Raw genomic sequence first — 27,608 nt, forward strand, 5'->3', positions numbered from 1 at the left:
GCATCTACTGTGACCAGGGTTATACTGGGATTAGAGTGGAGCATCTACTGTGGCCAGGGTTAGACTGGGGTTAGAGTGGAGGATCTACTGTGACCAGGGTTATACTGGGATTAGAGTGGAGCATCTACTGTGGCCAGGGTTAGACTGGGGTTAGAGTAGAGGATCTACTGTGACCAGGGTTAGACTGGGGTTAGAGTGGAAATCTGTGATGAAACACACACACACACACACCCAGTCACACACACACACACACACACACACCTGACGCATGAACTGGTAAGCTAAATTCTAGTCTGGCTGGATCGTCTCTCTAACGTATGCCACTATATGAGCAGAGAAGAGAGATGCGAGAGAGACAAACAGTATCTCTCTCGTCTCATCATCTCATCTCCCCATCATTCATCCTCTCAACCTCTCGCTCCCTTCCCATCTTCCCCCTCATCAGTGTGTTCCTTTCCTGGCTAATAAGCCCCGCTGGTGAAACATATGGAGTGGAGGAAGAAAAGATAAGAGCTAAATGAGTGTGCAAAGAGGGAGGGAGAGGGAGAGAAAGAAAGAAAGACAGAGCGAGAGAGATCATTATGTAAATGTGTACGTTATTCAAATCAGTCTGGCACCTTCAGAGAGAGGTGGGGGACCATGTCTGTCTTTTTCCATAGGGCAGGTCTCTGTGTGTGTGTGTGTGTGTGTATATAACTCAGAGCTGTGAGCTGAGTCTCCTGTATTGGAGGTTGAATCTCTCAGAAGTTCCATCCTGTTTCTGAGCTATGATTGGTGTGTTCTATTGGTGTGTTCTATTGGTGTGTTCTATTGGTGTGTTCTATTGGTGTGTTCTATTAGTGTGTTCTATTGGTGTGTTCTATTAGTGTGTTCTATTGGTGTGTTCTATTGGTGTGTTCTATTGGTGTGTTCTATTGGTGTGTTCTATTGGTGTGTTCTATTGGTGTGTTCTATTGGTGTGTTCTATTAGTGTGTTCTATTGGTGTGTTCTATTAGTGTGTTCTATTGGTGTGTTCTATTAGTGTGTTCTATTGGTGTGTTCTATTAGTGTGTTCTATTGGTGTGTTCTATTGGTGTGTTCTATTAGTGTGTTCTATTGGTGTGTTCTATTGGTGTGTTCTATTGGTGTGTTCTATTGGTGTGTTCTATTGGTGTGTTCTATTAGTGTGTTCTATTATGTGTTCTATTAGTGTGTTCTATTAGTGTGTTCTATTGGTGTGTTCTATTGGTGTGTTCTATTGGTGTGTTCTATTGGTGTGTTCTATTAGTGTGTTCTATTGGTGTGTTCTATTAGTGTGTTCTATTGGTGTGTTCTATTAGTGTGTTCTATTGGTGTGTTCTATTAGTGTGTTCTATTGGTGTGTTCTATTGGTGTGTTCTATTGGTGTGTTCTATTGGTGTGTTCTATTGGTGTGTTCTATTGGGTGTTCTATTAGTGTGTTCTATTGGTGTGTTCTATTGGTGTCTCTACCTTTTGGTCCTGTTTAAACACCATGGAAGCCCTTATCACAGTCATTTAGTATGTAGTCTTTTATTAGGATCCCCATTAGCTGTGGCCAAGGCAGCAGCTACTCTTCCTGGGGTCCATTTCTGGAAACACATCTAACAAATATGACTGACTCAGTGATTGAATATGAATGTTGTGGTCTGCTCATGCTGCTCTGATTGTTGCTAGTGAATGACCAGTCACTCTGTTAATGTATTATGGTGGGGAATATTGAAGCATGTGATAGTTAGGGGCCGGAGGAGGGGTCCCTGGTAAACGTGTCAAACTGCTGCAGTGCAGATAGAGAGAGAGACTGAGAAAGAATGGAAGAGGGAGGGAGAGAGCCACCCTGCCAGCTTCAATTAAACTCAGAGAGCCTCTCTCTCTCTGTCTCTCTCTCTCTGAGGGTAGGGGAGGAGAAAAGGAGAGAAGAGGTGGATGATATAATAAAGAGAGGGTATCTCTCTGTCCTCTCTTCCCTCCACGGCTGCGTTTCACCTGTCTCCTCTGACTGACTGCATCCCTGCTCTCATCATTCATCCTCTCTTTCCATCACAGGTGGGAGAGAGGAAAGAGAGATTGGGATGTGTGAGAGAGAGAGAGAGAGAGAGAGAGAGGGAGAGTGGTTGAGAGAGAGAGAGAGATCTTCTGTAATAAGGTAGGGTTTAGTGCACAGCAGGAGCAGTGATGCTGCTGTACAGGCTAGGTCAGGAGAGATCTGAGGCTGAACCCCGGGAGAATAAGATTGGAACACACACACACAATCATCTCCCCCCAGAGAGATCTGACCTGCTACAGTGACACAGCACTAACCACATCCCCAGGGAACACATACACACTGTCTGTCCATGATGTATGAATCACAGCGATCCTAATCAGGGTATGATATGAGGTTTTTATAGCGTAATGATGTCATGTCATAGTATCGTGGGGACCAGGTTAGAGTTACGAGATAATTGGCTTGGTTCCACTGAGTCTGCATTCCTTATGTCAAAGGAGATTACTGATGTTTAGGATACCGTGATGGATGGACAGGATATATGACTTGGGGGTAAAGAGTAATAACATCATAGAATGGGAGTGCTCATTGACGATGGCCAGATGGGTTTGAAGAAATGTGTAACCAAGAGTATAAAAGCTGTGAGATTTGTGTGTATGGGCAGTTCAACTGACAATGGGGCAAGGCTATGTCCGTTTGTTAGATGAAACCACGAGCTCATGATCCAATAAATACTTGGTATAAAATCTCCACAGAATGTCTAAGTAAATTCTTGCATCCTCACTTCTCAATACCAGAAACTCATCATAACAGGGTACAACTCATCATGCCTGCCTGCCTGTAACCACAGCACTGGGGATCTAATGACATTTTTACATTTACATTTTAGTCATTTAGCAGACGCTCTTATCCAGAGCGACTTACAGTTAGTGAGTGCATACATTTATTATTATTATTATTTTTTTTTCATACTGGCCCCCCGTGGGAATCGAACCCACAACCCTGGTGTTGCAAACGCCATGCTCTACCAACTGAGCTACATCCCTGCCGGCCATTCCCTCCCCTACCCTACCCTGGACGACGCTGTGCCAATTGTGCGCGCCCCATGGGTCTCTCCCGGTCGCGGCCGGCTACGACAGAGCCTGGATTCGAACCAGGATCTCTAGTGGCACAGCTAGCACTGCGATGCAGTGCCTTAGACCACTGTGCCACTCGGACCCCGATGACGCATCTAGTGTCACACTGTGTCCATATTATCTCACAGCTCAACATAAACACACACACACACACACACACACCTTCTCTAGCAGGGGCAGCCATGCAGTCACCAGGTGCAGGTTTTTAAGGCAGAGCCAGTCTCCGCTGTGGGAACACTCTCTCAGAGTTGCTAAGGCCACATCAGCCTGGCCCTGGCCCATTGCCACCTGGGGAGAGACAGATCACATCAGATGCTCTGATGGTGCATATCAGTACATGTGAAAGCATGGGTAACCTCATCCAACACTGGTGTGTAGCACAACAGCAAGACCTATTGTATTGCGGCTGCGTGTAAGGTAGGTGCGTGTACCTCGTGGTAGTTGTCCCGTCCTACAGTCTCGGAGGCAAGCTCCAGTAGTTCCTGAGAGGGGTCTGCTCCAGGGATATGGTGATGAGGACAGGTTCGATCTCCAGAGTCTCACTGTACAACCTCCTGAGGTTCAGAGGAGGAGGAGACAACTCCCTCATACCTGGAGACACGGAGAGACACAAAGAGAGAGAGAGAGAGAGGAGAGAGAGACACTTTTACAAATTGGAAAGAAGTTACAAAAAACAGAGCAAACTAGAATGCTATTTGGCCCTGAACAGAGAGTACACAGTGGCAGAATACCTGACCACTGTGACTGACCCAAAATTTAGTACATTTTTGACTATGTACAGACTCAGTGAGCATAGCCTTGCTATTGAGAAAGGTCGCCGTAGGGCAGACCTGGCCCTCAAGAGAAGACAGGCTATGTGCACACTGCCCACAAAATGAGGTGGAAACTGAGCTGCACTTCCTAACTTCCTGCCAAATGTATGACAATATTAGAGACATATATTTCCCTCAGATTACACAGACCCACAAAGAATTCGAAAACAAATCCAATTTTGATAAACTCCCATATCCATTGGGTGAAATACCACAGTGTGCAATCACAGCAGCAAGATTTGTGACCTGTTGCCACAAGAAAAGGGCAACCAGTGAAGAACAAACACCATTGTAAATACAACCTACAGTATATTTATGTTGATTTATTTTCCTTTTTGTACTTTAACTATTTGCACATCATTATAACACTGTGTATATATATAATATGACATTTGAAATGTCTTTATTATTGTTTAACTCTTGTGAGTGTAATATTTACTGTTCATTTTTGTATTGTTTAATTCACTTTTGTTTATCATCTATTTCACTTGCCATGCCAATAAAGCCCCTTAAATTGAATTGAGAGAGAGAATAAGAGTGAGAGAAGGAGAGAGAGAGAGAGAATAAGAGTGAGAGAAGGAGAGAGAGAGAGAGAGAGAGAGAGAGAGAGAGAAAGAGAGAGAGAATAAGAGCGAGAGAGAGAGAATAAGAGTGAGTGAAGGAGAGTGTGTGAGAGGAGAGAGAGAGAGAGAGAGAGAGAGAGAGAGAGAGAGAGAGAGAGAGAGAATAAGAGTGAGAGAGTGAGAGAGAGTGAGAGAAGGAGCGAGAGAGATCGAGAGAGAGAGAGAGAATAAGAGTGAGAGAGTGTGAGAGAAGGAGCGAGAGAGATCGAGAGAGAGAATTAGAGTGAGAGAAGGAGAGAGAGAGAGAGAGAGAGAATAAGAGTGAAAAGAAGGAGAGAGAGAGAGAGTAGAGAGAGAGAGAGAATAAGAGTGAAAGAAGGAGAGAGAGAGAGAGAGAGAGAGAGAGAGAGAGAGAGAGAAGAGAGAGAGAGAGAATGAGAGGGAGCGACAGAGAGAGAGAGAGAGAGGGAGACCATTGTAAATACAACCCATATTTATGTTTATTATTTTCCCTTTTGTACTTTAACTATTTACACATCGTTATAACACTGTACATAGCCATAATATGACATTTGAAATGTGTCTATTCCTTTGAAACTTGTGAATGTAATGTTAACTGTTAATTTTTGATTGATTATTTCACTTTATTATGAATTTAACTTTGCTTTGGCAATGTAAACATACACTACCAGTCAAAAGTTTGGACACACCTACTCATGCAAGTTTTTTTTTCCTATTTTCTACATTGTAGAATAATAGTGAAGACATCAAAACTATGAAATAACACATATGGAATCATGTAGTAACCAAAGAAGTGTTAAACAAATCAAAATATATTTTATATTTGAGATTCTTCAAATAGCCACCCTTTGCCTTGATGACAGCTTTGCACACTCTTGGCATTCTCTCAACCAGTTTAATGAGGTAGTCACCTGGAATTCATTTCAATTAAAGGTGTGCTTTGTTAAAAGTTAATTTGTGGAATTTCTTTCCTTCTTAATGCGTTTGAGCCAATCAGTTGTGTTGTGACAAGGTAGGGGGGGTATACAGAAGATAGCCCTATTTGGTAAAAGACCAAGTCCATATTGGCAAGAATAGCTCAAATAAGCAAAGAGAAATGACAGTCCATCATTACTTTAAGACATGAAGGTCAGTCAATCCGTAAAATTTCAAGAACTTTGAAAGTTTCTTCAAGTGCAGTTATAAAAACCATCAAGCGCTATGATGAAACTGGCTCTCATGAGGACCGCCACAGGAATGGAAGACCCAGAGTTACCTCTGCTCAGAAATTGCAGCCCAAATAAATGCTTCACTGAGTTCAAGTAACAGACACATCTCAACATCAACTGTTCAGAGGGGACTGTGTGAATCAGGCTTTCATGGTCGAATTGATGCAAAGAAATCACTACTAAAAGGACACCAATAAGAAGAAACCTGCTTGGGCCAAGAAACACGAGCAATGGACATTAGACCGATGGAAATGTGTCCTTTGGTCTGGAGTCCAAATTTGAGATTTTTGGTTCCAACCGCCATGTCTTTGTGAGATGCGGTGTGGGTGAACGGATGTTCTCTGCATGTGTAGTTCCATCCTTAAACATGGAGGAGGAGGTGTTATGGTGTAGGGGTGCTTTGCTGGTGACACTGTCTGTGATTTATTTAGAATTCAAAGCACACTTAACCAGCATGGCTACCACAGCATTCTGCAGCGATACGCCATCCCATCTGGTTTGGGCTTAGTGGGAATATCATTTGTTTTTCAACAGGACAATGACCCAACAGGCTGTGTAGGGGTTATTTAACCAATAAGGAGAGTGATGGAGTGCTGCATCAGATGACCTGACCTCCACAATCACCCGACCTCAATCAAATTGAGATGGTTTGGGATGAGTTGGACCCCAGAGTGAAGGAAAAGCAGCCAACAAGTTCTCAGCATATGTGGGAACTCCTTCAAGACTGTTGGAAAAGCATTCCAGGTGAAGCTGGTTGAGAGAATGCCAAGAGTGTGCAAAGCTTCTTTTTTTTAAAATGGTGAGTCAAGCTTTTGACTGGTACTGTATGTTTCCCATGCCAATAAAGCCTTATCAATTGAATTGAATTGAATTGAATTGAATTGAGAGAGAGAGAGAGAGAGAGAGAGAGAGAGAGAGAGAGAGAGAGAGAGAGAGAGAGAGAGAGAGAGAGAGAGAGACTGTATATATACATAATATAACATTTGAAATGTCTTTATTCTTTTGGAACTTCTGAGTGTAATGTTCACTGTTAATATTGATTGTTTATTTAACTTTTGTTTACTATCTACTTCACTTGCTTTGGCAATGTTAACATACGTTTTCCATGCCAATAAAGCCCTTAAATTGAAATTGAATTGAAATTGAGAGAGAGAGAGAGAGAGAGAGCGGGGGATTGAGATAAGTTAGCTATTGTTCTGTTTATTTTTAGCATTTTCTATCAAAACAGGGAGCAACATATTCTGTCCTCTCAACAGCCCTTGCAGTGTGCAGAGACTCATAGATCTGACCAAAGATCTAATTGTGCATCGAGGAACCTTTTCAAAAACACAGTATAGACATGTTCCTCTGAGGGTTATAGAGGAACAAAGGACACAATGAGACTATATAACATCCTCTCTTCTCCTTCCCTATTTTCTCTCCTCAGCACCATAGGCGTGTGGTCTCCTGCAGACAGTCATTTGGGCTGTGATTACACACTGTGACTCAGAGATGATTATCTAACCGGCTCCACGCTGTGAGTCTCTCTGTATGTGTGCGTGTGTGTGTGCGTGTTCTGCATCTAGGTGAATGTACTGACAGTAGCATCACGGGGTCTGCTCCTGTCTATCAGAAGTTTCCATGGTGATAAGGTCTATTTGTACACAGTCTTATGGGCTCTGGGATATGTGTTAAAGGTATTAGTAGAAATTAGCTCTAATAAATAGACTCACTGATCGGTTATCTCATCAACACACACACAGTGCAAGAATGATAATGACTCTGAATACCTGAGTTATACACACTCCATACCTTCTCCCCCCACACACACACACACACACAAACCCCCACCCCCACCTTCTTCCTGTCTGCCCCACACACACACCAACCTTCTCCCCGTCTGCCCCGAACACACCCCCCACCTTCTCCCCCAGTCTGCCCCGAACACACCCCCCCCTTCTCCCCAGTCTGCCCCGAACACACCCCCACCTTCTCCTCCCAGTCTGCCCCGAACACACCCCACCTTCTCCCTAGTCTTCCCGAACACACCCCACCTTCTCCCTAGTCTTCCCCGAACACACCATAAGAGACCTACTAGCCTGCTGTCTTCTCTGGTAAAGGCTACTGCAGCAGCCAGAACCTTCCTTTGGTCTATGCTGCCAGACACTGTTGTCTCTCAGAGCACATAAGGCACATACACACACACCTACTGTATACACCTTCCCTAATATTGAGTTGCACCCCTTTTGCCCTCAGAACAGCCTCAATTCGTCGGGGCATGGACTTTACAAGATGTCGACAGCATTCCACAGGGATGCTGGCCCATGTTGACTCCAATGCTTCCCACAGTTGTGTCAAGTTGGCTGGATGTCCTTTGGGTGGTGGACCATTCTTGATACACACAGGAAACTGTTGAGCTTGAAAAACCCAGCAGCGCTGCAGTTCTTGGCATAAACCGGTGAGCCTGGCACCTACTACCATACCCAGTTCAAAGGCACCTAAATCTTTTGTCTTGCCCATTCACCCTCTGAATGGCACACATACACAATCCATGTCTTAATTGTCTCAAGGCTTAACAATCATTATTTAACCTGTCTCCTCCCCTTTATCTACACTGATTGAAGTGGATTTAACAGGTGACATCAATAAGGGATCATAGCTTTCTCCTGGATCCACCTGGTCAGTCTGTTATGGAAATAGCATGTTTTGTATAATCAGTATACATGTAGACACATAAACACACAGAGAAGAACAAAAGCCTTTCATTTACATTCTGATCGAACACACACCCCCCAGCCCATGGCTAGAATGCCTTCCAGCGACCTTTTCCTATATTGCCATGGCAACGCTAAGAGAAACATCCCTCTGACTTGACACATTGATATGCCACACACATGCAAACGAGCACACCCAAACACACAGCACCTACACCACATCATTCCACAATGAAAGGGTATCCGATCAATATTCAGACAGGGTCTCTCCCTCTCTCTCTCCCTCTCTCCTCTCTCTTCTCTCCCTCTCTCTCTCCCTCTCTCTCTCTCTCTCTCCCTCTCTCTCCCTCTCTCTCCTCTCTCTCTCTCTCTCTCTCTCCCTCTCTCTCTCTCTCTCTCTCTCTCTCTCTCTCTCTCTCTCCCTCTCTCTCTCTCTCTCTCTCTCTCTCTCTCTCTCTCTCCTTCTCTCCTCTCTCTCTCTCTCTCTCTCTCTCTCTCTCTCCTCTCTCTCTCTCTCTCTCTCCTTCCTCTCTCTCTGCCTCTCTCTCTCTCTCTCTCTCTCTCTCTCTCTCTCCCTCTCTCTCTCTCTCTCTCTCTCTCTCTCTCCCTCTCTCTCCCTCTCTCCCTCTCTCTCTCCCTCTCTCCCTCTCTCCCTCTACTGAAGACCTCTAGTGTGTGTTGCTGTGTTTACACTGTGCTGATAGCGGTCCACTGTGTTTTGGCGGTGGCCAGGCTCTCTGGGCTAGGCTGGACCGGGGGATTGTGGGAGATTAGCTCTAAGAGGATTAAAGCCCACGCTTCATTAGCATAGTGACTCATCGCCAGGGAGACAGACTGTACTGTAGCATGCACGCACACACTGTAGCACGCACACATATACACACACACACACGTACACACACCACAGCCTCATCAATGAGTTCACTTAGCGTTCACACACACACACACTACTCCTAACAGTGGATATGCGGCAGCTTCGTCAATGGATAAGGCTAGCCATTTTAAATACTGTACATACAGTTTAATAAACGACTTCGCTGTAGCATTCAGAAGGAATAGAGTTACGGCAGCTCAAACACTTAACACTCTGCATCACATCCTTAATTCACCAGTCAACAGGGTTAGCCTTAGGGTATGTTCCATTCCAATAAAAAAGGCGTTACCTGGATAGGTCGTAGGGCTTAGCAATGACTACTACATATCAGAACATCCCCCAAGTGTAGTAGCTAGTGTAGATGTTAGCATTAGCATGCAGTACAGCTCTGCTCCACAATACGTTGAATACAGTCAAGTAGTCCTAATGATGGTAAACTGGAGGTATGCTGGACTGCGTATTGTGTGTGTGTGTGTGTGTGTGTGTGTGTGTGTGTGTGTGTGTGTGTGTGTGTGTGTGTGTGTGTGTGTGAACCTGACTAGTCATGTTCTGTGTTGTGTAGGACGTCACCTCACAGAGAAGCAGACTCCTCATTATCTTTACAGGAGTGAGAAGACAGCCGCTCCAGAAACCTATCAGCGCCCTCTCAACCCATCTCCACCTCTCTATCCCCTCAACCCATCTCCACCTCTCTATCCCCTCAACCCATCTCCACCTCTCTATCCCCTCAAACCATCTCCACCTCTCTATCCTCTCAACCCATCTCCACCTCTCTATCCTCTCAACCCATCTCCACCTCTCTATCCTCTCAACCCATCTCCACCTCTCTATCCTCTCAACCCATCTCCACCTCTCTATCCCCTCAACCCATCTCCACCTCTCTATCCCCTCAACCCATCTCCACCTCTCTATCCCCTCAACCCATCTCCACCTCTCTATCCTCTCAACCCATCTCCACCTCTCTATCCTCTCAACCCATCTCCACCTCTCTATCCTCTCAACCCATCTCCACCTCTCTATCCTCTCAACCCATCTCCACCTCTCTATCCTCTCAACCCATCTCCACCTCTCTATCCTCTCAACCCATCTCCACCTCTCTATCCTCTCAACCCATCTCCACCTCTCTATCCTCTCAACCCATCTCCACCTCTCTATCCTCTCAACCCATCTCCACCTCTCTATCCTCTCAACCCATCTCCACCTCTCTATCCTCTCAACCCATCTCCACCTCTCTATCCCCTCAACCCCTGGCCACCTCCACTCTCTTTCCCCGTCTCCAACCCAGGCAGTCAGTGGGTTACTACCAATACGGATCACAACCCTGGACCATACCGCACACTCTCAAATTTTTACAGTCCACAATCAGACACTAATTTTGGCCAAATACTTGTAATGAACGTGGAATGTAGGAGCATGTCACCACAGCATCAGACATTCACAGGACAGATGAGCAGGTGAGACTGAGGGAAACTTCAGATTAGAATAGAGGTAGAATTCAGCTAAAATTTTGTTTAATTTATCAAATCTGTTTCCAAGTATTCCCATTAATAAAATAAGAGACATATGTGATCGTGTCTCAGTGTAATCAAGGTATGAAAGGATTGTTATTTTCAAATACAATCTCTTATTGGGCTTAGTTGTGGTCAATTTGTGTATAAATTATTATAAATTATGTTTCGGCCCCCCACCATCCGTTCAGTCTAAAATCGTCCCGCGGCTGAATCTAGTTACTTAACCCTGCTCTACAGTATGAGAAGACTGCAGCATCCCCATCAATACTACCTGAGATGACATGGAGAGCTGCAGTCCAGGCAGAGAGGGAGTGATATCTGAAGAATAGAGAGATGTATCAGGAGATAGAGGGAGTTGATACTGTAGATCGACAGACAATTACAGAAACAGAGGAGAGAGAGAGAGAGAGAGAGAGAGAGAGAGAGAGAGAGAGAGAGAGAGAGAGAGAGAGAGAGAGAGAGAGAGAGAGAGAGAGAGAGAGAGAGAGAGAGAGAGAGAGAGAGAGAGAGAGAATCACTGATGGCTGTGTGAGGAGGGGAGGACAGACTAACATCAGTTTGTCAGGTTGACAGTGTTTAGGAACATGGTCATGGTCTGATAACTCCACATCTCTAGGTAACATCTGAGAGCCTATTTGCTGGCATTATTGCTGTGGAAGTTGACCAAATCTAACTGTGTAGCAGTCCAATTATCAGTCTTCTTCAGCAGTTGTGAAGCTTTCATACGCGTGGGTCCACACTAAAACACACAAACCCAAATTTGCAGAGTCATTGATAGCGCTGGCATAAACCTACATGCAATTAGCAGGATTATCATAATGAATAGGCGGCTCATTAGGCAGTAAGAGCCCTGTTTCCTGGCATGTTAGTGTGTGTGTGTGTGTGTGTGTGTTTCGGCAGTCAAACGACAGACTGAGGAAGAAATGAAGGGAGAGAGATGGAGGAAACCAGAGGTATAGATTGAGAGGGGATGCAAAAGTGAAACAGAGAGGGAGGGACAGAATAGAGAAGCAGATGTGGTAGGACAGAGTGTCCGAACAGTCAAGGATAATGTCCTGACTGGAGTGACTGGAATGTGCGGCTGTTTCTTTCAGAGAAAATACCGTAAAATGTCAATAAAACGCTGAGTCCCAAATAGACATCTGTTCCTTTTAATTGCTGGGCAACGGCACACATTTCAGCAAATAAAACGCCTGTTTCATATAAACAGCGGGTCAAAACTAAATTGTTTACGAGGTTACCATGAATTACCATGAATTGTTCACAAGGTTTAATGTTTGATTTGTTACATTAAATAATTCAGTAATGCCTAGAAATAATGATGGCAATCACCTGTTTTTATCGGCAGCAAGAAACTGCTAGCCATTGGCTGCTAACAGCTGAGAACTGCTAGCTAACTGGCAAGCACAGAAACTGTCAACAACTTCGGGAGTACAGAACCCTAGGAATTGGCTGATCACCCTCTAGTGGCGAAAGTAACAACTTACATTTGAGTCATTTAGCAAGACGCTCTTATCCAGAGCGACTTACAGTTAGTGAGTGCAGACATTTTTCATACTTTTTTTCATATATATATTTTTTTGCACAGTCAAAAAGGAGAATAATTAGTCAAGGAAAAGTTTTTTTTTTTTAAGGAGGCTTACTAAGACAAAATAAATGTGACTGTTACGATCGTCGGATATAGAGGACCAAGGCGCGGCGTGGAAGATGAACATACTTATTTATTAAATGATACACGAACAAAACAACAAATCGATACGTGACGTCCACAGGTGCAAAACACAAACCAACACGGAACAAGATCCCACAAACACTGTGGGAAAAACCACCTGACTAAATATGGTTCCCAATCAGAGACAACCAGCAACAGCTGATACTCGTTGCCTCTGATTGAGAACCACTCTGGCCAACATAGATATACAAAAACTAGACTAGACACAACGAGCACAAAATATAAACTCTACACACCCTGGCTCAACTTAAAAAGAGTCCCTAGAGCCAGGGCGTGACAGGGACACAGTGTGTAAATGATAACGCATTAGTGCAGGAAATGAAGACATTTATTAAAAATGCTGGAATCAAACAATTAACTATGCAAATTGGCAAAAGCTGTGTACATTAAGGAATTAGATGCCTGGCTCAAATAGAAGCCTGTCTCCAAATTAGCACATGTTGTGTTCGGTGTTTTAAGCAAATAAATGCCTGGGCTATCAATTGAAGTTTTACGGTAGTGAAAATTCTAGAGAAACAATAATCTGACCACTGGAACCGAGCCAACATGGGAAGATGGACAAAAGCTCCCCAGTTAGATGAATACTTACAATCCAACATATCAGTGCACAGCAGTTGTCAACTAATGTTCCTTACGACAGATGCTAAATGCAACAAAGTGACACAAGCACCAACTGTCAGGACCCAACTACTAAACTCTGTTGATGACAGCACAGCAAAATATGGCCCTCAGTTTATGAAAAAATGATGCATTTATAGTAGCGTTGCTGACCTAACACGTCAATGAGGAACCTCTCCAAGATTGAGGGTCTGAAATATACATTGAAGACCTTAGAAACACAAACACCTACACACGCAAGCACATACACGCAGGTACGCACGCAAGAGAAACCTCGTCAGACCTCCGTGGCTCCAGTGAATTACAGCCAATATGCTCTCCCTCCATGGGGCTAATCGTCCAATCATATCGCTCTGTGCTCCCCTCTAAGCCCGCTGGCATAATGAAGAGAAATCACCACACATTCATCAGGTCTACATACACACACACACACACAAACCCAAATGAACACACACAAACACACACACACAAACACACACATCCCGCTGATAGATTCTGGAGGTTTGGAGCCCAAAGGATGTGTCTCTGATGTGTATGTGTGTATAGCCGTGTTTGAGTGTGTTAGTGTGCGTGTGAATGTTATATGGACTGATGGACTCCTCAAGTCCATCACTTGTATAAAGTGCTGACTCACTGCATCGCATCTGCAGATCAATGCTGCTGAGAAGAGATGCATCCGATGCTCTTGACCGCTACTGTGTTTCCTGTGTGTGTCGTTAGGATGGATTGATCGGCACTAATGATGACACTTTTACTAGACAGACAGATTTATGGCGGACAGAAGGGATCACACTCACACACACACACTCACCCAGGGCCTGCGAGGTGAAGGCAGCCATGGCACTCTGTAGTCTGTCTGGCCTGATGGCCTGAACCAGCAGCACCTGCAGAGAGAAAGAGAGAGAGGAGGAGGGGAGAAGAAGGGAGAAGAGGGGAGACGGGAGAGGAGAAGAGGGGGAAATTAAGAGGGAGTAGGAAATTGCTCAATCTGGGAGCACTGTAAAGAAAGCTTATCCTGTAAATGACTAAACATAATGGTCAATTGATTATGTATCAGTGAAACACAAGGACTGGCTCATGTTAATCAGTGATTGACAACTCACCTGCTGGAATGGTTTGATCTTCTTGGCGATGGAGGGCGGGACTTCCTGTTCACAGTTGGAGCTCCGTGAGAAGGAGAGCCAGAGGTCTGAGTCACTCAGACACAGAGACTGGTACAGGCCTGGGAACGTACTCTACATCAGAAGAGTGGAGAAAGAGGGATGGAACGAAAGGACGAAGCTAAAGAGAGATGCAACAGCATGTATGTATACAAACCTTGAACATGGTATATACACCGACTGTACAAAACATTAGGAACTATTTTCATGACATAGACTGATCAGGTGAATACAGGTGAAAGCTATGATCCCTTATTGATGTCACTTGTTAAATCCACTTCATTCAGTGTAGATGAAGTGGAGGAGACAGGTTAAAGAATGATGTTTAAGCCTCGAGACAATTGAGACATGGATTGTGTAGGTGTGCCATTCAGAGGTTGAATGTGCAAGACAACAGATTTAAGTGCCTTTGAACGGGGTATGGTAGTAGGTGCCAGGCGCACCGGTTTGAGTTTGTCAAGAACTGCAACGCTGCTGGGTTTTTCACACTCAACAGCTTCCCGTGTGTATCAAGAACGGTCCACCACCCAAAGGACATCCAGCCAACTTGACACAACTGTGGGAAGCATTGGAGTCAACATGGGCCAGCATCCCTGTGGAACGCTTTCGACACCTTGTAGAGTCCATGCCCCGACGAATTGAGGCTGTTCTGAGGGCAAAAGGGGGTGCAACTCAATATCAGGAAGGTGTTTTTGTACACTCAGTGTACGAACCTTGAACATGGTATATACGAACCTTGAACATGGCTACAGCTCCAAGTCTCTCTTGATCAATCCAGGAAGGAATCTGCTCCCGCAAAGATTTCTGGCTATCCTGTAGGCGGAAAGGAAAGAAGGTCAGTTCAACCGTGATAAGAGAGATGAGGTGAATGAGACTGTCCCAAACACACACTATCACACACACACACACACAGTTGTTCTACGTACCGCCTTTCTCACCATATCCCCTACTACGAGGCCAGTGAAGGCGTCCCACTCCTATAGTGGAAGTGGAGAAAAGAGACATCAGCATTAAAGATGAATAGCGTCTGCTAAATGATGTAAATGTAAATGAATAGGAAATGATGTCAGATGGACAGGACTTCCTGACTGAAGAGGAAAAGCCTATGTCTGACAATGATCATGTTATGAACGGAGATAACAACTTACATTCTCCTGGAAGAGGTCTGGGTGCATCCCTCTGACAAAGTGCATGGCAAACATCAGCTGGTCAGCCTAGAGAGGAAGAACAGAGAGAAGAGTCGGAGATAGAGGGAGGGAGGGGAGGGAGGGAGGGAGGGAGGGAGGGAGGGAGGGAGGGAGGGAGGGAGGGAGGGAGGGAGGGAGGGAGGGAGAGAGAGAGGGAGAGGTCATGGGCAGATGAGCTACTGAATTTTTCAGCATGTTTTTACAAAAGACAGATTTAGAGTTAGATAAACTTGGATTTTTCCACAAGGACATATACAGGATGCTACCCTCCACAACATAACCTTCACTCCAAACCGACAACCTGATTTTGGACAAAATTACCTGGAAGGATTCCTACTACCAAATATTCATATTCCCAAGGACTATACAGCAAATGCTCTGGCAAAGCAACGACCAGCAAAAGAAGCACAACAGAAACCTGAAAATACCATCCAACCTGGAACTGAATGAGTAACGTTTAGTCTGAAAACACCATCCAACCTGGAACTGAATGAGTAACGTTTAGTCTGAAAACACCATCCAACCTGGAACTGAATGAGTAACGTTTAGTCTGAAAACACCATCCAACCTGGAACTGAATGAGTAACGTTTAGTCTGAAAACACCATCCAACCTGGAACTGAATGAGTAACGTTTAGTCTGAAAACACCATCCAACCTGGAACTGAATGAGTAACGTTTAGTCTGAAAACACCATCCAACCTGGAACTGAATGAGTAATGTTTAGTCTGAAAACACCATCCAACCTGGAACTGGATGAGTAACGTTTAGTCTGAAAATACCATCCAACCTGGAACTGAATGAGTAACGTTTAGTCTGAAAATACCATCCAACCTGGAACTGAATGAGTAACGTTTAGTCTGAAAACACCATCCAACCTGGAACTGAATGAGTAACGTTTAGTCTGAAAACACCATCCAACCTGGAACTGAATGAGTAACGTTTAGTCTGAAAACACCATCCAACCTGGAACTGAATGAGTAACGTTTAGTCTGAAAATACCATCCAACCTGGAACTGAATGAGTAACGTTTAGTCTGAAAACACCATCCAACCTGGAACTGAATGAGTAACGTTTAGTCTGAAAACACCATCCAACCTGGAACTGAATGAGTAACGTTTAGTCTGAAAACACCATCCAACCTGGAACTGAATGAGTAACGTTTAGTCTGAAAACACCATCCAACCTGGAACTGAATGAGTAACGTTTAGTCTGAAAACACCATCCAACCTGGAACTGAATGAGTAACGTTTAGTCTGAAAACACCATCCAACCTGGAACTGAATGAGTAACGTTTAGTCTGAAAACACCATCCAACCTGGAACTGAATGAGTAACGTTTAGTCTGAAAACACCATCCAACCTGGAACTGAATGAGTAACGCTTAGTCTGAAAAACACCATCCAACCTGGAACTGAATGAGTAACGTTTAGTCTGAAAACACCATCCAACCTGGAACTGAATGAGTAACGTTTAGTCTGAAAACACCATCCAACCTGGAACTGAATGAGTAACGTTTAGTCTGAAAACACCATCCAACCTGGAACTGAATGAGTAACGCTTTAGTCTGAAAACACCATCCAACCTGGAACTGAATGAGTAACGTTTAGTCTGAAAACACCATCCAACCTGGAACTGAATGAGTAACGTTTAGTCTGAAAACACCATCCAACCTGGAACTGAATGAGTAACGTTTAGTCTGAAAACACCATCCAACCTGGAACTGAATGAGTAACGTTTAGTCTGAAAACACCATCCAACCTGGAACTGAATGAGTAACGTTTAGTCTGAAAACACCATCCAACCTGGAACTGAATGAGTAACGTTTAGTCTGAAAACACCATCCAACCTGGAACTGAATGAGTAACGTTTAGTCTGAAAACACCATCCAACCTGGAACTGAATGAGTAACGTTTAGTCTGAAAACACCATCCAACCTGGAACTGAATGAGTAACGTTTAGTCTGAAAACACCATCCAACCTGGAACTGAATGAGTAACGTTTAGTCTGAAAACACCATCCAACCTGGAACTGAATGAGTAACGTTTAGTCTGAAAACACCATCCAACCTGGAACTGAATGAGTAACGTTTAGTCTGAAAACACCATCCAACCTGGAACTGAATGAGTAACGTTTAGTCTGAAAACACCATCCAACCTGGAACTGAATGAGTAACGTTTAGTCTGAAAACACCATCCAACCTGGAACTGAATGAGTAACGTTTAGTCTGAAAACACCATCCAACCTGGAACTGAATGAGTAACGTTTAGTCTGAAAACACCATCCAACCTGGAACTGAATGAGTAACGTTTAGTCTGAAAATACCATCCAACCTGGAACTGAATGAGTAACGTTTAGTCTGAAAACACCATCCAACCTGGAACTGAATGAGTAACGTTTAGTCTGAAAACACCATCCAACCTGGAACTGAATGAGTAACGTTTAGTCTGAAAACACCATCCAACCTGGAACTGAATGAGTAACGTTTAGTCTGAAAACACAACCTGGAACTGAATGAGACGTTAGTCTGAAAACACCATCCAACCTGGAACTGAATGAGTAACGTTTAGTCTGAAAACACCATCCAACCTGGAACTGAATGAGTAACGTTTAGTCTGAAAATACCATCCAACCTGGAACTGAATGAGTAACGTTTAGTCTGAAAACAACATCCAACCTGGAACTGAATGAGTAACGTTTAGTCTGAAAACACCATCCAACCTGGAACTGAATGAGTAACGTTTAGTCTGAAAAACACCATCCAACCTGGAACTGAATGAGTAACGTTTAGTCTGAAAACACCATCCAACCTGGAACTGAATGAGTAACGTTTAGTCTGAAAAACACCATCCAACCTGGAACTGAATGAGTAACGTTTAGTCTGAAAACACCATCCAACCTGGAACTGAATGAGTAACGTTTAGTCTGAAAATACCATCCAACCTGGAACTGAATGAGTAACGTTTAGTCTGAAAATACCATCCAACCAGGAACTGGCTGAGTAACGTTTAGTCTGAAAATACCATCCAACCTGGAACTGAATGAGTAACGTTTAGTCTGAAAACAACATCCAACCTGGAACTGAATGAGTAACGTTTAGTCTGAAAACACCATCCAACCTGGAACTGAATGAGTAACGTTTAGTCTGAAAATACCATCCAACCTGGAACTGAATGAGTAACGTTCAGTCTGAAAATACCATCCAACCTGGAACTGAATGAGTAACGTTTAGTCTGAAAAATACCATCCAACCTGGAACTGAATGAGTAACGTTTAGTCTGAAAATACCATCCAACCTGGAACTGAATGAGTAACGTTCAGTCTGAAAATACCATCCAACCTGGAACTGAATGAGTAACGTTTAGTCTGAAAACACCATCCAACCTGGAACTGAATGAGTAACGTTTAGTCTGAAAACACCATCCAACCTGGAACTGAATGAGTAACGTTTAGTCTGAAAACACCATCCAACCTGGAACTGAATGAGTAACGTTTAGTCTGAAGCTACTTTTAAAGCCAAGAAGAAAAAATACATTACAATGATATATTTTACTTCATGACTGAATGCTAAGTTAAGGCTACCAAGCTTGCTAGGACAGAACAGAACAGATCCAGCTGAAACTTCAATTAACACTGAGGTGTGAAGTGAGAGGTGTCAAAGCCCTTGAGTCCAACAATGGCAGGAGAGTTTCACAGCCTCCCCCACCCAAATGCAGAGGCCTTTGAGGCCCCCTGCTCCATGGCTTCCCTCTGTTCAGAGGTCACCACAATACAGTACCACTTGGATGTAAAAAATGAGAAGGCATGAAAAGAGTACAAAAATAAGCTCCTCATAGACAATCCAGAGACCATTTTTGCTGACTGATACAAAAATGGGAACATAAGCAACTTAATCTTCCACACAGACCATCCCCTGGCATGGTGCAGTGCTATAATAACACACTAGCCCTCTGTTAAGAGGGGGTGTTAGCGATGGGTGGAAACTCAGGATACTAGACAACAAGGACTCTGAGTCAGCCAAGGTCAACCTGTACAAGTCTGGAACAGTATTGGTACAGGGCAACCACAAACAGTTTCAGCTGGACTTCCACAGAATCAAAGAGGGAGCGCAGCAGGAGAAGCTCTCTCTTGGTGAAGACTCCCCCACTTTGAGCGAGTCAGACCACACCTCTTCCTTAAACAACCCAACAGATGAGCAACCCCAAGCGGTGAGTCAACCTCACTGAAATGAAGGATAAATTCACCCAGCTGGAGGTAAGGCAGGTGGAGCTGGAACAGCAGGTCAACACACTCCAATCAGCACAGACTCAGACAACAGTCCAGCTCAACAACACCCCCTCAAACAGACCCAGAGAGCTGGAGGGTGAGAGAGACATGTCTGCACTCTGGACTGTGGTGAGACAACTTCAACAGGAGAAAGAGCAGGAGTGGAAGGAGGAGGCCCAGCGGCAGGAGAAGATGAGAGCACTAGAAGAGGAGAGGAGAGTGCTGGAGGAGGAGAAGTGAGTGCTGGAGGAGGAGAGGTGAGTTCTGGAGGAGGAGAGGTGAGTTCTGGAGGAGGAGAGGTGAGTGCTGGAGGAGGAGAGGTGAGTTCTGGAGGAGGAGAGGAGAGTGCTGGAGGAGGAGGTGAGAAAGATGACGTGTGACAGAGAACAACCCATGAGAGAGCTGGCCATCCCCTGCATAGAAGCTAGCAGAACAGCCCACCTCAGATCCTGACCAAAGTCTCAACACCACAGCAGAACAGCCATGCTCGCACGCAGAACAGTCCACCCCAGACCCTGACCATAGCCTCGACATCACAGCAGGACAGATAAATGAAGAAGCCCAAGCCCAGGGGACCCAACCCCCTCCTAGCACCCCCTGTCAGCCCCCCTTCCCCCCACACACCCACTGAGGACACACACAAGCCACAGATTGTACTCCTTATGGACTTAAACGGGAAATATACTTTTCCCCAAACACACAATGTCTAAACTCTGGTGTCCAAACACCCATCGTGCCCTAGACCGTCTGTCTGAGGACCAACTAGGATCACCCAGCCACATAATAATACACACAGGCACAAATGACCTGAAAGCACAGCAGGAAAGGGTGGCCACAGCACTCAAGGGAGAGATTGAAAAAGCTTCTTCCACTTTCCCCCAACTCATGAGTGGTCATCTCCACTTTGCTACCACAAAAAATACTTCCACCCTGCCACCATACTGTAGATAAATGTAAGCATTTCCTGTGACTGTGCCTCAAAACATAATGTCTACCTGGCCCCCACTCCACCCTGGACTTGGACAGCCTTTTATGACCAGGTCCACACCTCTACAACGCAGCAGTGCCCACTTTCGCCAGGACCCTAAAGAACATCGCCCTCAACTGCAGCCCCAACACCTCACTCCATGCCCAGATCAGCGAGACACCCTCCTATGCCCCCTCCTGCCCACCACATGCCCCCACTCCCGCAAAAAAGGCCTCAACATAAAAGTCACACATACGCCCAGGCAGTGAGCAGGCAAACAGGCCCATCCCCCACTCTTACACTAGCCCAAGCCAATGGCATGTATCAGATGCTCAGCAGGCTCTGATCACACTTACTGGTCTGGGGCCAAACCACACGACCAACAATATTAGACACTTTATGGAACACAAAGCCTTCACTATCTTATCCTGGAATATCCAAGGCCTGAGGTCATCTGCCTTTGGCGTAAAGAGCAGGAACCTGGACTTCACTAAAGAAATCAGAAATACAGACATTGTCATCCTACAAGAAACATGGTATAGAGGAGACGGACCCACTGGTTGCCCTCTAGGTTACAGAGAGCTGGTAGTCCCATCCACCAAACTACCAGGTGTGAAACAGGGAAGGGACTCCGGGGGTATGCTAATTTGGTATAGAGCAGACCTAACCCACTCTATTAAATTAATCAAAACAGGAACATTTTACATTTGGTTAGAAATTCAAAAGGAAATTATCTCAACAGAGAAAAATGTCCTCCTGTGTGCTACCTATATCCCCCCACTAGAATCCCCATACTTTAATGAGGACAGCTTCTCCATCCTGGAGGGAGAAATCAATCATTTCCAGACCCAGGGACATGTACTAGTCTGTGGCGACCTAAATGCCAGAACTGGACAAGAACCTGAAACCCTCAGCACACATGGGGACAAACACCTTGTCACGACTTCCGTCGAGGCTGCCTCTCCTCCTTGTTCGGGCAGGCTTCGGCGTTCGTCGTCACCGGCCTACTAGCCACTGCCGCTCCATTATTCATCATTCCATTTGTCTTGTCTTGTCAATTACACACACCTGGTTCATATCCCCTCATTAGCCTGTGTATAAGTGTTCCCTCTGCCCCCCTTGTCCTTGTGGGTGATTGTTATTTGTGAGTTGAGTGTAGCTCGGTGGAGCTACTCGTACCTTGTATTGCCGGGGTAGATTGTTCCCCTGTGCCTGTATTTTGTTGTCGCTATCCAGCGCAACTGTGTCCTACGGAATAAACTCTGTATTCTGTGATTTACCCTCCTGCGCCTGACTCCTTCTAATCATAATCATCACACACCTACATGGAGGTGACAGCATTCCCTTCCCCATATGCCCCCTACACACAACTAAGACAACATAACCAACAAAAACGGGTCACAACTCCTGCAGCTCGGTCACACGCTGGGTCTGTACATAGTCAATGGTAGGCTTCGAGGGGACTCCTACGGTAGGTACACCTATAGCTCATCTCTTGGCAGTAGTACTGTAGACTACTTTATCACCGACCTCAACCCAGATTCTCTCAGAGCGTTCACAGTCAGCCCACTGACATCCCTATCAGATCACAGAAAAATCACAATCTACTTGAATGGAGCAATAATCAACCATGAGGCATCGAAGCCTAACAAACTGCATTCTACCCTTACCCTATAGATGGAAGGAGGGTGTAGAAACCTACCAAAAAACAATTCATCAACAACAAATCCAATCCCTCCTAGACAACATCCTGGACAAAATGTTTTCCTGCAATAGTGTAAGTGTAAACTTAGCAGTAGGAAGCCTGAACAATATATTTGACCTATAAGCAAACATATTACATTTAAATTCCAGTAGAAACCCTAAGACAACTAAAAATACATGCAAAAGAATGCAAAAACCTAAGAAAGAAATGGAGAAACCTATCCAACCAAAAACACATGGTGAAACACTAAAACAATACAGAAATACACCAAGAAAAAAGAAGGAACAGCATGACAGAAAACACCTCATTGTGATTGAAGAATCCATAGAATTCTTCAAAAAACAACAACAACAGGAAGAGCTATCTATCCAAAATGGAGATGTTGGGATAAACAACACAAAGAGCTACATTTACATTACATTTGCGTCATTTAGCAGACGCTCTTATCCAGAGCGACTTACAAATTGGTGCATTCACCTTATAGCCAGTGGGATAACCACTTTACAATTATTATATATATATATATATATATTATTATTTTTTTTGGGTGGGGTGGGGTAAGGGGGGGGTTAGAAGGATTACTTTATCCTATCCCAGGTGTTCCTTAAAGAGGTGGGGTTTCAAATGTCTCCGGAAGGTGGTGAGTGACTCCGCTGTCCTGGCGTCGTGAGGGAGCTTGTTCCACCATTGGGGTGCCAGAGCAGCGAACAGTTTTGATTGGGCTGAGCGGGAACTGTGCTATCTATCCAAAATGGAGATGTATGGATAAACCACTTCTCCAACCTTTTCGGCCATATAACAAAGAACAAAAAAAAATTACTGAACAAAAATATGAAAAAACATGTGAAGTGTTGGTCCCATGTTTCATTAGCAGGAATAAAAGATCCCAGAAATGTTCAATACGCACTAAAAACCTATTTCTCTCAAATGTTGTGCACAAATTGAGCATTTCTCCTTTGCCAAGATAATCCTTCCACCTGCAGGTGTGGCATATCAAGAAGCTGATTAAACAGCATGATCATGACACAAGTGCACCTTGTGCTGGGGACAATAACTGCACATTTAAGAGTGGCCTTTTTTGTCACAACACAATAACACAGATGTCTTAATTTTGAGGGAGCGCGCAATTGGCATGCTGACTGCAGGAATGTCCACCAGAGCTATTGCCAGAGAATTGAATGTTCATTTCTCTACCATAAGCCGCCTCCAACGTCGTTTTAGAGAATTTGGCAGTACGTCCACCCAGCCTCACAACCGCAGACTAAGTGTAACCACGCCAGGACCTTCACGTCCGGCTGAGGAGTATTTCTGTCCCCCTTTTTGGGGAAAAACTTGTTGTGATTGGTCAGTCGTGAAATCCATAGATTAGGGCCTAACGAATGTATTTCAATTGACTGATTTCCTTATATGAACTGTAACTCAGTAAAATCGTTGAAATTGTTGTATTTATATTGTTCAGTATACATGATAATTTAATTAGAATCAGCTATTAAATACTACCTTAACCCACTTGATTCACCAATTACATTGGATGAACCACAGGACAAAATACAGTGAGGGAAAAAAGTATTTCATCCCCTGCTGATTTTGTAAGTTTGCTGATTTTGTAAGTTTGCCCACTGACAAACAAATGATCAGTCTATAATTTTAATGGTAGGTTTATTTGAACAGTGAGAGACAGAATAACAAAACAAAAATCCAGAAAAACGCATGTCAAAAATGTTATGAATTGATTTGCATTTTAATGAGGGGAAATAAGTATTTGACACCTCTGCAAAACATGACTTAGTACTTGGTGGCAAAACCCTTGTTGGCAATCACAGAGGTCAGACGTTTCTTGTAGTTGGCCACCAGGTTTGCATACATCGCAGGAGGGATTTTGTCCCACTCCTCTTTGCAGATCTTCTCCAAGTCATTAAGGTTTTGAGGCTGACGTTTGGCAACTCGAACCTTCAGCTCCCCTCCACAGATTTTCTATGGGATTAAGGTCTGGAGACTGGCTAGGCCAGTCCTGGACCTTAATGTGCTTCTTCTTGAGCCACTCCTTTGTTGCCTTGGCCGTGTGTTTTGGGTAATTGTCATGCTGGAATACCCATCCACGACCCATTTTCAATGCCCTGGCTGAGGGAAGGAGGTTCTCACCCAAGATTTGATGGTACATGGCCCCGTCCATCGTCCCTTTGATGCGGTGAAGTTGTCCTGTCCCCTTAGCAGAAAAAACACCCCCAAAGCATAATGTTTCCACCTCCATGTTTGACGGTGGGGATGGTGTTCTTGGGGTCATAGGCAGCATTCCTCCTCCTCCAAACACCGCGAGTTGAGTTGATGCCAAAGAGCTCCATTTTGGTCTCATCTGACCACAACACTTTCACCTAGTTCTCCTCTGAATCATTCAGATGTTCATTGGCAAACTTCAGATGGGCATGTATATGTGCTTTCTTGAGCAGGGGGACCTTGCGGGCGCTGCAGGATTTCAGTCCTTCACGGCGTAGTGTGTTACCAATTGTTTTCTTGGTGACTATGGTCCCCGCTACCTTGAGATCATTGACAAGATCCTCCCGTGTAGTTCTGGGCAGATTCCTCACCGTTCTCATGATCATTGCAACTCCACGAGGTGAGATCTTGCATGGAGCCCCAAGCCGAGGGAGATTGACAGTTATTTTGTGTTTCTTCCATTTGTGAATAATCACACCAACTGTTGTCACCTTCTCACCAAGCTGCTAGGCGATGGTCTTGTAGCCCATTCCAGCCTTGTGTAGGTCTACAATCTTGTCCCTGACATCCTTGGAGAGCTCTTTGGTCTTGGCCATGGTGGAGAGTTTGGAATCTGATTGATTGATTGCTTCTGTGGACAGGTGTCTTTTATACAGGTAACAAGCTAAGATTAGGAGCACTCCCTTTAAGAGTGTGCTCCTAATCTCAGCTCGTTACCTGTATAAAAGACACCTGGGAGCCAGAAATCTTTCTGATTGAGAGGGGGTCAAATACTTATTTCCCTCATTAAAATGCAAATCAATTTATAACATTTTTGACATGCGTTTTTCTGGATTTTTTTGTTGTTATTATGTCTCTCACTGTTCAAATAAACCTACCATTAAAATTACAGACTGATCATTTCTTTGTCAGTGGGCAAACGTACAAAATCAGCAGGGGATCAAATACTTTTTTCCCTCACTGTACAAACCCTCCGACCCAAAAAAGGCCTGTGGTGTTGATGGTATACTAAATGAAATGATAAAATATACAGACCACAAATTCAAATAGGCTATTCTTAAACTCTTCAACATTATCTTTAGCTCTGGCATCTTCCCTAATATTTGAAACCAAGTTCTGATCACTCCAATCCACAAAAGCGGAAACATATTTGACCCCAATAATTACCGTGGAATATGCGTCAGCAGCAATCTCTGAAAAATCCTCTGCACTATCACCAACATTTCTTCAGTGAAAACAATTTCCTGAGAAAAAGTAAAATTGTCTTCTTACCAAAATACCGTACAACAGACCATGTATACACTCTGCACACCCTTATTGACAAACAAACAAACCAAAACCAAAGTCTTCTCATGCTTTGTTGATTTCAAAAAGCTTTCGACTCAATTTGACATGAAGGTCTGCTATACAAATTGATGGAAAGCTGTGTTGGGGGGGAAAGCACATGACATTATAAAATCAATGTACACAAACAACAAGTGTGCGGTTAAAATTGGCAATAAACACACATATATATTTCCTCAGGGCCGTGGGGTGAGACAGGGATGCAGCTTGAGCCCTAACTTCTTCAACATATACAGTCATGGTCTAAATTTTTAGAATGACACAAATATTAATTTTCACAAAGTCTGCTGCCTCAGTTTTTATGATGGCTGTTTGCATATACTCCAGAATGTTATGAAGAGTGATCAGATGAATTGCAATTAATTGCAAAGTCCCTCTTTGGCATGAAAATGAACTTAATCCCAAAAAAACATTTCCACTGCATTTCAGCCCTGCCACAAAAGGACCAGCTGACATCATGTCAGTGATTATCTTGTTAACACAGGTGAGAGTGTTGACGAGGACAAGGCTGGAGATCACTCTGTCATGCTGATTGAGTTAGAATAACAGACTGGAAGCTTTAAAAGGAGGGTGGTGCTTGAAATCATTGTTCTTCCTCTGTTAACCATGGTTACCTGCAAGGAAACACGTGCCGTCATCATTGATTTGCACAAAAAGGGCTTCACAAGCATGGATATTGCTGCTAGTAAGATTGCACCTAAATCAACCATTTATCCGATCATCAAGAACTTTAAGGAGAGAGGTTCAATTGTTGTGAAGAAGGCTTCAGAGCGCCCAAGAAAGTCCAGCAAGCGCCAGGACTGTCTCCTAAAGTTGATTCAGCTGTGGGAGTGGGGCACTACCAGTGCAGAGCTTGCTCAGGAATGGCAGCAGGCAGGTGTGAGTGCATCTGCACGCACAGTGAGGTGAAGACTTTTGGAGGACGGCCTGGTGTCAAGAATGGCAGCGAGGAAGCCACTTCTCTCCAGGAAAAACATCAGGGACAGACTGATATTCTGCAAAAGGTACAGGGATTGGACTGCTGAGGACTGGGGTAAAGTATTTTTCTCTGATGAATCCCCTTTCCGATTGTTTGGGGCATCCGGAAAAAGCTTGTCCGAAGAAGACATGGTGAGTGCTACCATCAGTCCTGTGTCATGCCAACAGTAAAGCATCCTGAGACCATTCATGTGTGGGGTTGCTTCTCAGCCAAGGGAGTGGGCTCACTCACAATTTTGCCTAAGAACACAGCCATGAATAAAGAATGGTACCAACACATCCTCCGGGAGCAACTTCTCCCAACCATCCAAGAACAGTTTGGTGACGACCAATGCCTTTTCCAGCATGATGGAGCATCTTGCCATAAGGCAAAAGTGAAAACTAAGTGGCTCGGGGAATAAAACATCGTCATTTTGGGTCCATGGCCAGGAAACTCCCCAGACCTTAATCCCATTGAGAACTTGTGGTCAATCCTCAAGAGGCGGGTGGACAAACAAAAACCCACAAATTCTGACAAACTCCAAGCTTTGATTATGCAAGAATGGGCTGCCATCAGTTAGGATGTGGCCCAGAAGTTAATTGACAGCATGCCAGGGCGGATTGCAGAGGTCTTGAAAAAGAAGGTTCAACGCTGCAA

The 27,608-nt window shown here is 44.4% G+C and overlaps 1 pseudogene; it reads right to left on the bottom strand.

Moving 5' to 3' along the window:
• The window catches only part of LOC123483243, a 176,718-nt pseudogene that overhangs the window by 43,166 nt on the left and 105,944 nt on the right, over positions 1 to 27,608 (bottom strand).

This window comes from Coregonus clupeaformis, unplaced genomic scaffold (genome assembly GCF_020615455.1).
Source record: "Coregonus clupeaformis isolate EN_2021a unplaced genomic scaffold, ASM2061545v1 scaf0052, whole genome shotgun sequence".
NCBI lineage: Eukaryota > Metazoa > Chordata > Actinopteri > Salmoniformes > Salmonidae > Coregonus > Coregonus clupeaformis.